Source organism: Hemitrygon akajei, chromosome 1 (assembly GCF_048418815.1).
Source record: "Hemitrygon akajei chromosome 1, sHemAka1.3, whole genome shotgun sequence".
Taxonomy (NCBI): Eukaryota; Metazoa; Chordata; class Chondrichthyes; order Myliobatiformes; family Dasyatidae; genus Hemitrygon; species Hemitrygon akajei.
This window is the reverse complement of record NC_133124.1, coordinates 115,953,149-115,965,307: the sequence shown is the minus strand read 5'-3', so window position 1 is coordinate 115,965,307 and position 12,159 is coordinate 115,953,149. Positions and strand designations below refer to the sequence as shown.

Genomic DNA, 12,159 nt, shown 5'->3' with positions numbered 1-12,159 from the left:
TCAGTCTCTGAGGCCAATGTGAGAGCATCCTTCAGGAGGGTGAACCCACAGAAAGCATCTGATCCAGATGGGGTACCTGGCCAAGTACTAAATAGCTGTGCTATTCAACTGGCTGGTGTGTTCACTGATATCTTTAACCTCTTGCTTCAGCAGTCTGATGTACACTCCTGTTTCAAGAGGGATTAATTTATACCAGTGCTTAGGAAGAACATGGTAACCTGCCTCAATGCCTATTAACCAGTAGCACTTACATCCACTGTAATGAAGTGTTTTGAGAGGTTGGTGATGAAACATATCGACTCCAGTCTGAGGAGCAACTTGGATCCGCTCCAATGTGCCTACCAGCACAACAGGTCAACAGCAGATGCCATCCCATTGGCTCTTCACTCAACTCTGGAACAGCTGGACAGTGAAGACACATTCATCAGAATGCTCTTCATTGACTACAGCTCTGCATTCAATATCACCATCTCCTCAAAGCTAATCAATATGCTCTAAGACCCTAGACCTCAATACCTCCTTGTGCAACTGGATCCTCAATTTCCTCACCTGTAGACCCCAGTCAATTTGGATCGGCAACAGCTTCTCCTCTACAAACATCATAAGCACAGGCACACCACAAGGCTGTGTGCTTAGCTCTCCTGCTCTACTCACTTTACGCTTATAACTGTGAGGCTAAACACAGCTCCAATACCATATTTAAGTATGCCGACGCCACTGTCATTGGCCAAATCAAACGTGGTGAGGAATCAGCATATAGGATGGAGATCAAAAATCTGGCTGAGTGGTGCCACCACAACAACCTCTCACTCGATGTCAGCAAGACCAAGGAGCAGATTATTGACTACAGGGGGAGGAATTTGGAGGACCTGAGCCTGTCGTTGTCGGGGGATCAGAAGCGGAGAGGACCAGCAGCTTTAAATTCCTTGATGTTATAATTTCACAGAATCTGTCTGAACTCCAGCACGTAAGTGCCATTAAGAAAAAAAAATGGCAGACCTGTGCTTTCTTACAAGTTTGCAAAGATTCAGCATGTCACTGAAAAATTTAACAAACTTCTATAGATGTGTGGTAGAGAGAATATTGACTGGTTGCATCATGTCCGGGTTTGCAAAGACAAATGCCCTTAAGTGAAAAAATCATCAAAAAGTAGTGGGTACAGCCCAGCCCAGGTAAAACCTTCCCCACCACTGAGCACATCTACGTGGAGTGCTGTTGTAGGAAAGCAGCATCCATCATTAAGGATCTCCACCATCCAGACCATGTTCTCTTCTCATTGCTGCCATCAGGAAGGAGGTACAGGAGCCTCAGGACCCACACCACCAGTTCAAGAACTGTATATTCTCCTCAACCATCAGGCTCTTGAACCAGAGGTGATAACTTCATTCAGCTTCATTCACTCCAACACTGAACTGTTCCTACAGCCTATGGACTCACTTTCAGTGATTCTTCATCTCACGTTCTCGACATTTATTGTTCACATATTTGTTATTATAATTTTGTTTTTTTTCATTTTGTATTTGCACAGTCTGTTGTCTTTTGCACATTGGTTGTATTTTGGTGTTGTTATGTAGTCTTTTATTGATTCTATTGTGTTTCTTTTTATTTACAGTGAATACCCACAAGGAAATGACTCTCAGGATGTACATGGTGACATATATGTACTCCGAACTTTTTCAACTTCGAATATCCGAGGATAGATCTCATCAGGCTCTCAGGACTTTACACTTTAATTTTTCAAGACACTCAAAACCTCCTCCTTCTTAAAGCTAACATGTCCCTAGGCTATCACCATACCCTTCCCTTATCTCACCATTATCCATGTCCTTCTCCCTGGTGAATACAGATGCAAATTCCACATTAAAGACCTCATCCACTTCCTGTTGAGTCCATACATAAATTCCATCCTTTGTCCTTGAAAAGTCCTACCTTTTCCCTTGCTACTCATTTTCCCATAATGTAGATATAAAATGCTTTGGATTCTCTTTAATCCTATTTGTCAAAGACATTTCATAGTCCCTTTTACCCCTCCTAATTTCTTGTTTACATTCTTTCCTGGTTATTTTATACTCCTCAAAGCTTTTGTTGGATTTCAGCTTCCAAAACCTTGCATATGCTTCTTTTTTAAAATTTTTGACTGAACTTTTATAATATCCTTTCCCAGAAACCAACTGCTGGAAGAACTCAGTGACTCGGGCAACGTGATGGCAATGGGATGATCAAAGCAGAGGGTGCAAAGGGAAGAAAGCCTGAATGTAGAAGTGAGAGGGAGGGGTGAGACGGGGCTCCTGGCTGATGGGAGGGACCAGATTAGGAAAGGATGATGGGCAGATGGAATCAGTTGGGCCATATCATGACTCACCATTATGCAAAAGCTGCTTCATCTAAAACGTTAGAACAGGACAACATGGAAAGAAGCGCTTTGGCCCACAATGTTGTGCTGAACTAACTAAACTAACAATACCTATTTACACTAATCCCTTCTTGCCTGCACATGGCCCATCTCCTTCCATTCTATGCATATTCATGTGCCTATCCAAGAACCTCTAAAATGTTTCTATCATATCTGCCTCAACAACTACCCCTGGAGGAGCATTCCTGGCATTCACCACTATCTGCATATAAAAACTTGCCCTGCATATCTCCTTTGTATGTTCCCGTTCTTCCCTTAAATGAATGCCCTCTAGTGTTATATATTTTGGCCCAGGGAAAACAATAGTGGTTGTCTACTCTGCCCATGCCTCTCATAACATTATAAACTTCTGTCATGTCTCTCCTCAGAAAAACAATCCTAGTTTGTCCAACTTCCCTTTATTATGGCACATGCCCTCTAATCCAGGTGTCATCCCTGGTAAACCTCTCCTGCACCTTCTCCATAGTCTCCGCATTCTTCCTATAACGGAGGTGACTAGAACTGAATGTAATACTCCATAAGTCACCTAACCAGAGTTTTATAAAGCTGCAAAATATTTTCCAGGCTCTTGAACTCACTGTTTTAACTCTTGAACTCAGTGCACCTTGCACATGCATCAATAAACCTGAGTTGAAACATATTAACTTTTTACATTCATTTACATTTTCCAAATAAATTCCATGAGAGTGAATTTTATTCCGCATCTCAATTTTCTTTTTTTTAAATTATGTTTTGTGAATTCTGTAAAGGTAAACTTGCATGAGCTGAATTGCTGTAATGTTGGGGGGGGGGGGGTGCTCATAGAGACTAGTCTCTGAACACAGGAGGTGTTCTGAGGTCGTCCAGATATAGGGTCTCGACCCAAAATGTCGAATGTCTATTTCTCTTCATTGATGCTATCTGACCCACTGAGTTCCTCCAGCATCCTGTGTGTTGGTGCAGGTTTCAGCAGTTTGGTAATTCATTTATTTGTCTATATTAGTTTTATGAGAGTCTCTATCTCCACCAGTCCCTTGGGCAATCCATTCTAGATTACAACCACCTAGTTCTTCCTCAGGTCCCCTCTGACCCCTTTCCCTGTACTTATGTCTACTAGCGTTAAACAGCTCAAGAATAGTGCTGGAGAACTGGTCGGGGAGAAGAGATAGGAGGAGCATGAAAAGCTGAGAGCTGGACAGTGAGAAGACAAAGAGTTGGGGAAAGGCTAGGGGTGAGCTGTTTTCTACACCTCAGTCAGATAGGAAAATAGAGGACACAGTAGAGGAATCATATCCAAAAGAGGACAATAGAGAAGAAATTAAGAAACACTGGAGGGGGTTATCATTGTTTTCTTCTCCTGTAATAACTGGAATAAATGGTTTTGATTAAGAACCAAATATCTGCAAAACATGGAGTGTATACAGTGAATAATGGCAGAATATTAATTTCATTCCATTAGCTTGGAAGTCCTTTATAAGTTGCCACTTATGAAGTAAGATTGCATAAAGCACAAAAAGTGCTTGAAATATATATTAACCATTAACGTGTTTGCCTTAGCACTTAACATGTTGAGTTGTGGGAATGCCCATTAGGACTGAATAATAATGGCTTGAAAGCAAACAGCTCACTCAGTTCACAAAATATTAAAGTTCATTGAAGGTTAATAACCATTAATAAGTCATCAACAAGTTATGACTCCATCATTAATACACTACACCATGTTTTAGTGACAGAGGAGAGTAAAGATTACATTAATTCCAATCATTTTTAAGAGACTAGTTTAGCGCCATTAGAGACCAAATTGCCAATGAGTTGGAAGAACTGAGAATGCAGAGTAATCATCCATAATAAGCATTCACAGATCACCCTCTCCAGAGAGTATAATCTCTATCATCACCCTGACAGACCATGGTCGGGGGAATTTCATGGCTTGCTTTTTTAACAAAGCACAAATATATTTTATGTCGACCATTAAGAAAATAAGAAATAGGAGAAGGTCATACAGCCTGTCTAATGTATTCTGTAACATCACAGAGTCCAAAGTCATAGAGTAGTACAACACTGAATTGGCCCTTTGGCCCATCATGCCTATGCTGACCTTTATGTCTAACTACACTAAGATAATGGAATCAAGGTCCTAGCTGATTTTCTGCCTGAAACCTAACTCCTTGTCTGACTCCCATAACTACCCATTCCCTCATAGTCCAGAAATTCCAGCCTTGAACATATATATAATGACTCAAATGTCTGGAGAGCTGTGGGGGAGAGAATTACAAAGGTCTACAGAACTTAGAGAGAAGGAACTCTTCTTCTTCTCAGTGTTAAATGACTGGCCCCTGAGGTTATGACCTTGGGTTCTAAACTCTGTTAGCTAGAGCCAGAAGGGGAAGTCAGTTATATTGCCACTCCACCATTTAGTAAGACCATTTTCCATCCTCTACCTCGTCTCTCTTTTGCCCTCTGTTCACTGGGATCCCTTAGATGTTTAAGGCTATCTCGATCTTAGCCTTAAACATACTCAGTGACTAAGAATCCATGACCCTGCTAGGGGAAAGTAATCCAAAGATCTACAACCAACTGAGTAAAGAGTTTTCTCCTCATCTCAGCCCTAATTGAATGAACTCTCATCACCGTCTAAAGAGATAAAATCCCAAATAAACCATTCAATCTACTCGATGCACATCCATATCTTTTTTTTAAGAAAATATCTTCATGAATATTAAAACTCAGATCTGCAGGCATTCTGCATTTAAAATCAAAGTCCATATTGCAAATATTCATGAATGGTTTGCATCAGAGACTCTGGTCATAGGTATGTTTCTAGAGGGCTATGGGGATAACCCACAATAGTCAGTTATGTGGAAAGAGCAGGAAAACTGAAATTACTTCCTTTTTGATTGTTCCCTTACTGATCAAGCAGTGGGGCAAAGCTCCAGCAGGATGTCAGGTACACATGATTAGCAATGTAAACCTGGAGTGGGAGACGATGTTGGAAGATTTAGCTATTTTTTGTTAAATGCACTAAATTTAGTACTTTTCAATTTCCAACCGTTATCAAGAGATGCAGAAAATCTGTATTTGCCCTAAATAGCAAAAATATATGAGAACCATAATATCTTATGAAGTACAAAATATGTGTTTGAAATTAATCAAAGGCAGGCTCCCACAAATGTAAATACTAATGAATGAATAAACATTTTTTTTTCACTTATCTGAAAGAATAACTTTACCCAGAAGTTATATTTCACCCATTTCTGGTATGCTAAGTGCTCAGTTAGGGACATACAACTAAATAAGCTTAATTCGTGAAAATCATCTTTTAAAAACTTATTAGGATGCTTTGCGCCATTTTCCTTGATAGAATGCTGGGTGTACTAATTCATAGCATCAGCTGAGCATCCAACTGCTGTGTCAATCCTGCATGCAAGCTCCCTGGAAGCCAGAGGCAATGACACACAGCTGTTATACGGAACTGAGAGCGAAGAGGGTGCTGTGCTGGGGGAACATGTGTCATGAGCAACTGTGGTCACATTCCACTAGAAACGCTGGTACCAATCAAGTCCCCTGCCACCAGTGGTCCCAAGTCACTGCGAGATGCAGACTGCAGAGATTGCAGCTGATAGGTCTGCTGTGATGATATTCATTAGGCACTGTGAAGCACAGCAAAGCTGATTGCAATGTGCAGAGCAGTAAAGGCTCTGCAGGGACCAAAACACTGATGTCCCAATCACTTTGATTCGTGTCTACTTGATGACTTACCCCAAGATGTTCTCCTAGTTTTCTCAGAATGAAGTTATAGAACAGAAATTTGTAGGTCATGACTCTTAGAAGTTATTTCTGTTGGAATGTCATAAGGGAACACCGAGCACTGTGATGGCATTATGTGTGAAAATGACACTAGAAGAATGACAATGTGCACTGAAAATATTCTGTGACCAGATGTACATAGTCCAAAATTATAATGCGTGAGATTTTCATTAAAACCAATGGTTTATAAAAATTGAGAGGTCCTTGTCTGGTTATGCAGGTCACAAATGGGGCTGCATTTGGAGAATTGTGTTCAGTTTTGGTCACCCTCTCATAAAAAGATATTATTAAACTGGAAAGCAGAAAAGATTTATAAGGATGTTGCCATGACTTGAGAACTGAGTTATAGGGAGATGCTGGACAGGCTAGAATATTATTATTTATTTAGGACCTTAGAGCATGGAAGATTGAGAAATGATCTAACAGATCACTTGTTGTTATGTATTCATGTATATTTTGACCCGTACGGATTGCTGTCAAGCTTCCCTGTGTGTTATGTACTGAACATAATGTGAGAGGACATTCTGAGTAGATGGTTTACAAGCAAAATAAACAGCAGCACATTTGTTCTTCTCCCCTCTGTCTCACATGTGTGTTATTCACGCCCACCTGACTTCCCAGTACCACAAGCATAACAACTGATGACAAGGTAACAAGTCCTCACGTGATACTTTTTGTTTTTTTTTGGCAAGAAAAGTCCATGTGCAACACTGGCGGTGTGCTGCTGTGTAATGTGGGTGAGCGAAAAGAAACTGGCCACAAGACGTGTGGTGAGCGAAGTATCCGAGGGGAGAGAATGAGAAGGTGATGGTTAAATAAAACAAATAAGAGAGGGAGAGAGAGACGGATAAGACTAGTTCACTTTTCTGGAAGGTGATTGTGTTTGGAAATGGTGAGAGTGTTTGGAAGTACGGGGCCATATGACAAAACGACGGAGCAATGGAGTTCATATACTGAAAGATTTGAATATTTTGCAATGACAAATCAAATTTCAGATGATATTCATGTTCCAATTTTTCTGACTGCAAATGTGTTTAATTTATTACTCGGCCTAGTGCAACCTGCTAAAGCCTGGCTGTAAACATTATGAGGCCATAGTTAAAGGCTTGAAGGACCACTGTTCATCCAAACCTTTGACTATTGCTGAGAGGTTTAGATTTCATAAAAGGAATCAGAGGAAGGTGAGTTTATTTCATGGTTTGTGGCGGTGATGAAGCAATTGTCTGAACTCTGATTTTGGACAGTTGCTGAATAACACATTACGTGATTGACTCATGTGTGGTCTGTGTCGTGAGGCAATTCAGAAACGTTTGCTTACAGAAGACAGACTAACACTACAGAAGGCAATTGAGATTAGTACTGCTAAGGAGATGGCAGATAAAGAAGCAGACCTATTAAGTGCATCTTCCAAAGTTCATAAAGCTTCTACTGATTTTAAGAATAAGACAGCAATTGGCCATCATTGTTACTGCTGTGGCAAAATGGGACATTCAGCAAAAGAATGCTGGTATAAGGATTTATATTATTGATGCTGTGGCAAAAAGGCATACATTGAACACACCTGTAAAAGTAAAAAGACACTGTCAACCAAAATACAGCAATAAAGAAAAATGACTTGTGAAAAACAGAAAGAAACATATGAACAAGATGGAACATAGTGAGGAAGGACTGAGTGTCTTTCACTCTGTGGTTGAAGAAACTGTCCGTGTTTTAGCTGTTTCAGGACACAGATGGCTTACTGGGGAATGCCACAATTGGATGGGACCACAGTAAGGGTACAGGTGGACACAGGTGCTGCAGTATCAATGGAGTCAGAGACAGTTTACAAAATAAAATTGCAGCACCTCACCTAGAAGGGGCAGCGTTGACTTTAAAGACTTACACTGGTGAGGATGTTCCTGTAGGGGAATAGTACATGTTACAGTGCAGATTAACAAACAGAGAAAGAAACTTCCGTTGTACATTGTTAAAGGTAGTTACCCAGTGCTTCTGAGCCATTCCTGATTGGAGCATATCAAACTCAACTGGCAGGAAGTGCACTTGATTGATGGGAGCACTGTTCTACAAGAGGTATTGAAGAACCAAGCAAAAGAATTCAACGGAGAACTGGACGGTATGAAAGGAATCACTGTTAAGCCTGACAGAACACCCAAATCCCTGAAAGCAAGAACTATTCCATATGCCCTCAACCCAAAAGTGGAGAATGAAGTGGAAAGACTAGTCCAGAGTAAGGTATTGAAGCTAGTGGTTGTAAGTAAATGGCCGACTCCAATGGTTCCTGTCTTTGTGAAGACTTCAAGGTAACCATTACCTCGGTTCTTATGGCATAGTAAGAACCGTTCCAGGTTATCATTAACTCAGTTATTATGGTAGAGTAGTATCTAAATAGAAAGATCTGCCAGAAGTGGTTGAGGTATGCACAGTAACAACTTCTAAAAGATACTTGGACAGGGACATGGATTGGAAGGTTATTAGTCATAAGTTGGCAAACTAGACTAGCTTGGAAGGGGCATCTTGGTTGGTATGGACTAGGTGAGCCAAAGGGTTTGTTTTATGCTGTATAACTCAATGTCTTATGACTGCACAATTCTTAACGGATTTTATTCATAATGCATTTTTACACACAGACCCTACGAAAGAACAGTGTGAATTACACAGAGTCATTCTGTCTTAAATACCACTTCAATAAGAATAACCTATCAAACACTTTGAATGCGTGATTATTTTTATTAATGCAGATGCCTACTTTTGTAAAGTCTTACACCGAGCAAAATGAGCTTTGTCTTCAGTGAACCACATGGATTATAAATATGAACAGCCCTCCCCCAACCCATGCAGACTTACCCTCTCTATCCATCCACAAGCATATGTGAAATTGTACATTAAACAACAATGTGTTAATTTATAATTTTCACATTTTGACAGGTGGTTAAAAAACTCAGTGCAATCTGAAGAAGTCATTACTGTTACCATCATTGGCAACAGCAGTATTATTACACTAACAGACAATGTTCTGTTCATTAACAAACATACAGAATGCAGAGCAATGACTTTGTAATTGAGTGAGACTAATAAGAATACATCATTTAGCTGTGTGACAAATTGCATTTGAAACCCCCCCAATACAGAAAATTCACATTTTGTCTTTATAAATAAATTACATGGGCTATGTATTATACATAACTTGAATCCTTGAAGACTTGGTTAAAATATAAAGGAGATGATCAGTTATTTATTTATCAAGACTATCAAGACTAACCATGTTTGGATGCCCTGGTTTATACCTAGTATTGTAATTGTTGACTGAGAGAATGAAAGGAGGTTTTAATCCTATTTGATGAACTGGAAATACCACTAGTTGAAGCATTTAGTTGTGAATTAAGACCATAAGACATAGAAGCAGAATTAGACAATTCAGCCCATCGACTCGTCTCAGCTATTCCATCATGGCTAATTTATTATCCCTCTCAACCACATTCTCCTGCCTTCTCCTCGTAACTTTTGATGCCTTTATTAATCAAGAACCTATTACCCTCTGCCTTAAATAGACCCAGTTACTTGGCCTGCACAGTCGTCTGTGGCAATGAATTCCTCAGATTTACCACACTCTTGACTAAAGAAATTTATCCTCTTCTCTGTTCTAAATGGATGTCCCTCTATTCTGAGGCTGTGCCTTCTCATCCTAGACTCCCCCACTATAGGAAACATCTTCTCCACATCCATTCTATCCAGGCTTTTCAATTTTCAATAGATTCAAAAAGACCACCTCCCCACATTCTTCTAAATTACAGCGAGTACAGGCCCATCAAACATTCCTCATATGTTAATCCTTTCATTCCTGGGATCATTTTCGTGAACCTCCTCCAGACCCTCTCCAACGCCAACACATTTTTTCTTTGATAAGGGGCCAAAAATTGCTCACAATACTCTGTACAGTCTGATCAATGCTTTTGAAAGCCTCTGCATTACATCATTGCTTTTGTATTCTCATCCTCCTGAAATGAATGCTAACATTTCATTTGCCTTCCTTACCACTGACTCAACCTGCAAGCTAACCTTTCGAGAGCCCTGCATGAGGATTACCAAGTCCCTCTGCACGTCAGATTTTTGAATTTTTTCCCCATTTAGAAAACAGTCCATATCTTTATTCCTTCTGCCAATGTGCATAACCATGCACTTCCCTACATTATATTCTATCTTCCACATCTTTGTCCATTCCTCTAATCTGTCTAAGTCCTTCTGCAGACAACATGATTCTTCAAAAATACCTATCCCTCCGCCTATCTTTGTATCATCCACAACCTTGGCTACAAAGCCATCAATTCCATTATCCAAGTCATTGACATATAATTTGAAAAGCCATTCCAACATTGATCCCTGTGGCTCACCACTACTCACTGGCAGCCAACCAGAAATGGCCCCTTTTTTCCATTCTTTGCCTCCTATCTGCCAGCCAATTTTTATCCATGCTAGTACATTTCCTATAATACCATGAGCTCTTATCTTGTTAAGAATTCTCATGTATGGCACCTTGTCAAAGACCATCTGAAAATCCAAATAAGCAACATCCACACACTCTCCTTTGTCTATCCTGCCTGTTATTTCCTCAAAGTGTTCCAACAGATTTGTCAGGCAAGACTTCCCCTTTAGAAAACCATACTGACTTTGGCCTTTTTTTTTATCAACTGCTTCTGAATACTCTGAAAACTCATCCTTAAATATCAACTCCAACATATTTCCTACCACCAAAGTCAGGCTAACTGGCTTATAATTTCCTTTCTTCTGCCTCCCTCCCTTCACAAGGAATGGATTGATGTTAACGATTTGCCAATCCTCATTATCCATTCCAGAATCTAGTAATTCTTGAAAGATCATTACTAATGCCTCCATAATGACTTCAGCTACGTCTTTCTGAACATTGGGCTATAGTCCAGGTAACCTATCTACCTTCAGATTTTTCAGCTTCCCAAGCACCTTCTCTTAAGAAACCACAAACACTTCTGCCCCTGACACTCTCACATTTCTGACATTCGGCTCGTGCCTTCCACAGTGAAGACTGGTTCAAAATACTTACTCAGTTAATCTGCCATTTCATTGTCCCCCATTGCAACCTCTCTGACATCATTTTCCAGTAGCCCAATATCCATTCTCATTTCTCTTTTACTCATTATATGTCTGGGAAAAAAACCCTTTGTACCCTCTTTTATATTATTGGCTAGCTTACTTTTAAATTTCAATTTTTTTTCTCTTTATGACACTTTTAGGTGCCTGCTGTTATTTATAAATGCTTCCTAATCCTCCATCTTCCCAATAAGTTTTGTTATATTATATTCCCTCTTTTTAGCTTTTATGCTGTCTTCAATTCCCCATGTCAGCCATGGTTGCCTCCTTTTCCCTTTAGAAGACTTCTTTATCTTTGGGATCTATCTTTCCTGTGCCTTCTGAGTTTTCCCCAAAAGTACCATCTATTGCTGCTAGTGTCCCTGCTAGTGTCCCCTTCCAATCAACTTTGGCCAGCTCCTCTCTCATGCCTCTGTAATTCCCCTTACTCCACTGTAAAACTGATACATCTGATTTTAGCTTCTTCTTCTGAAACTCCAAAGTGAACTCTATCATATTATGATAACTGCCTCCAGAGGGTTCCCTTAACTTAAGCTCCCTAATCAAATCTGGGTCATTACATAACACTTAGTCAAGAATTGCCATTCAACCACAAGTTTCTCTAAAAAGCCATCTAACAGGCATACTACAAATCCCCTCTCTTGAGATCAGCACCAATCTGATTTTCCCAATCAACCTGCATATTGAAATCCCCCATGACGATCACAACATTGCCCTTACTACATGCCTTTTCTCTCTCCCATTGTAACTTGTAGCCTACATCATGGCTACTGTTCAGAAGCCTGTGGATAACTCCCATCAGGGTCTTTTTACCCTTGCAGTTATTTAACTCCACACAC

The 12,159-nt window shown here is 40.1% G+C and overlaps 1 protein-coding gene across 1 annotated transcript in view; it reads right to left on the bottom strand.

Moving 5' to 3' along the window:
• The window catches only part of tshz1 (teashirt zinc finger homeobox 1), a 232,088-nt gene that overhangs the window by 7,839 nt on the left and 212,090 nt on the right, over positions 1-12,159 (bottom strand). The window lies entirely within an intron of this gene.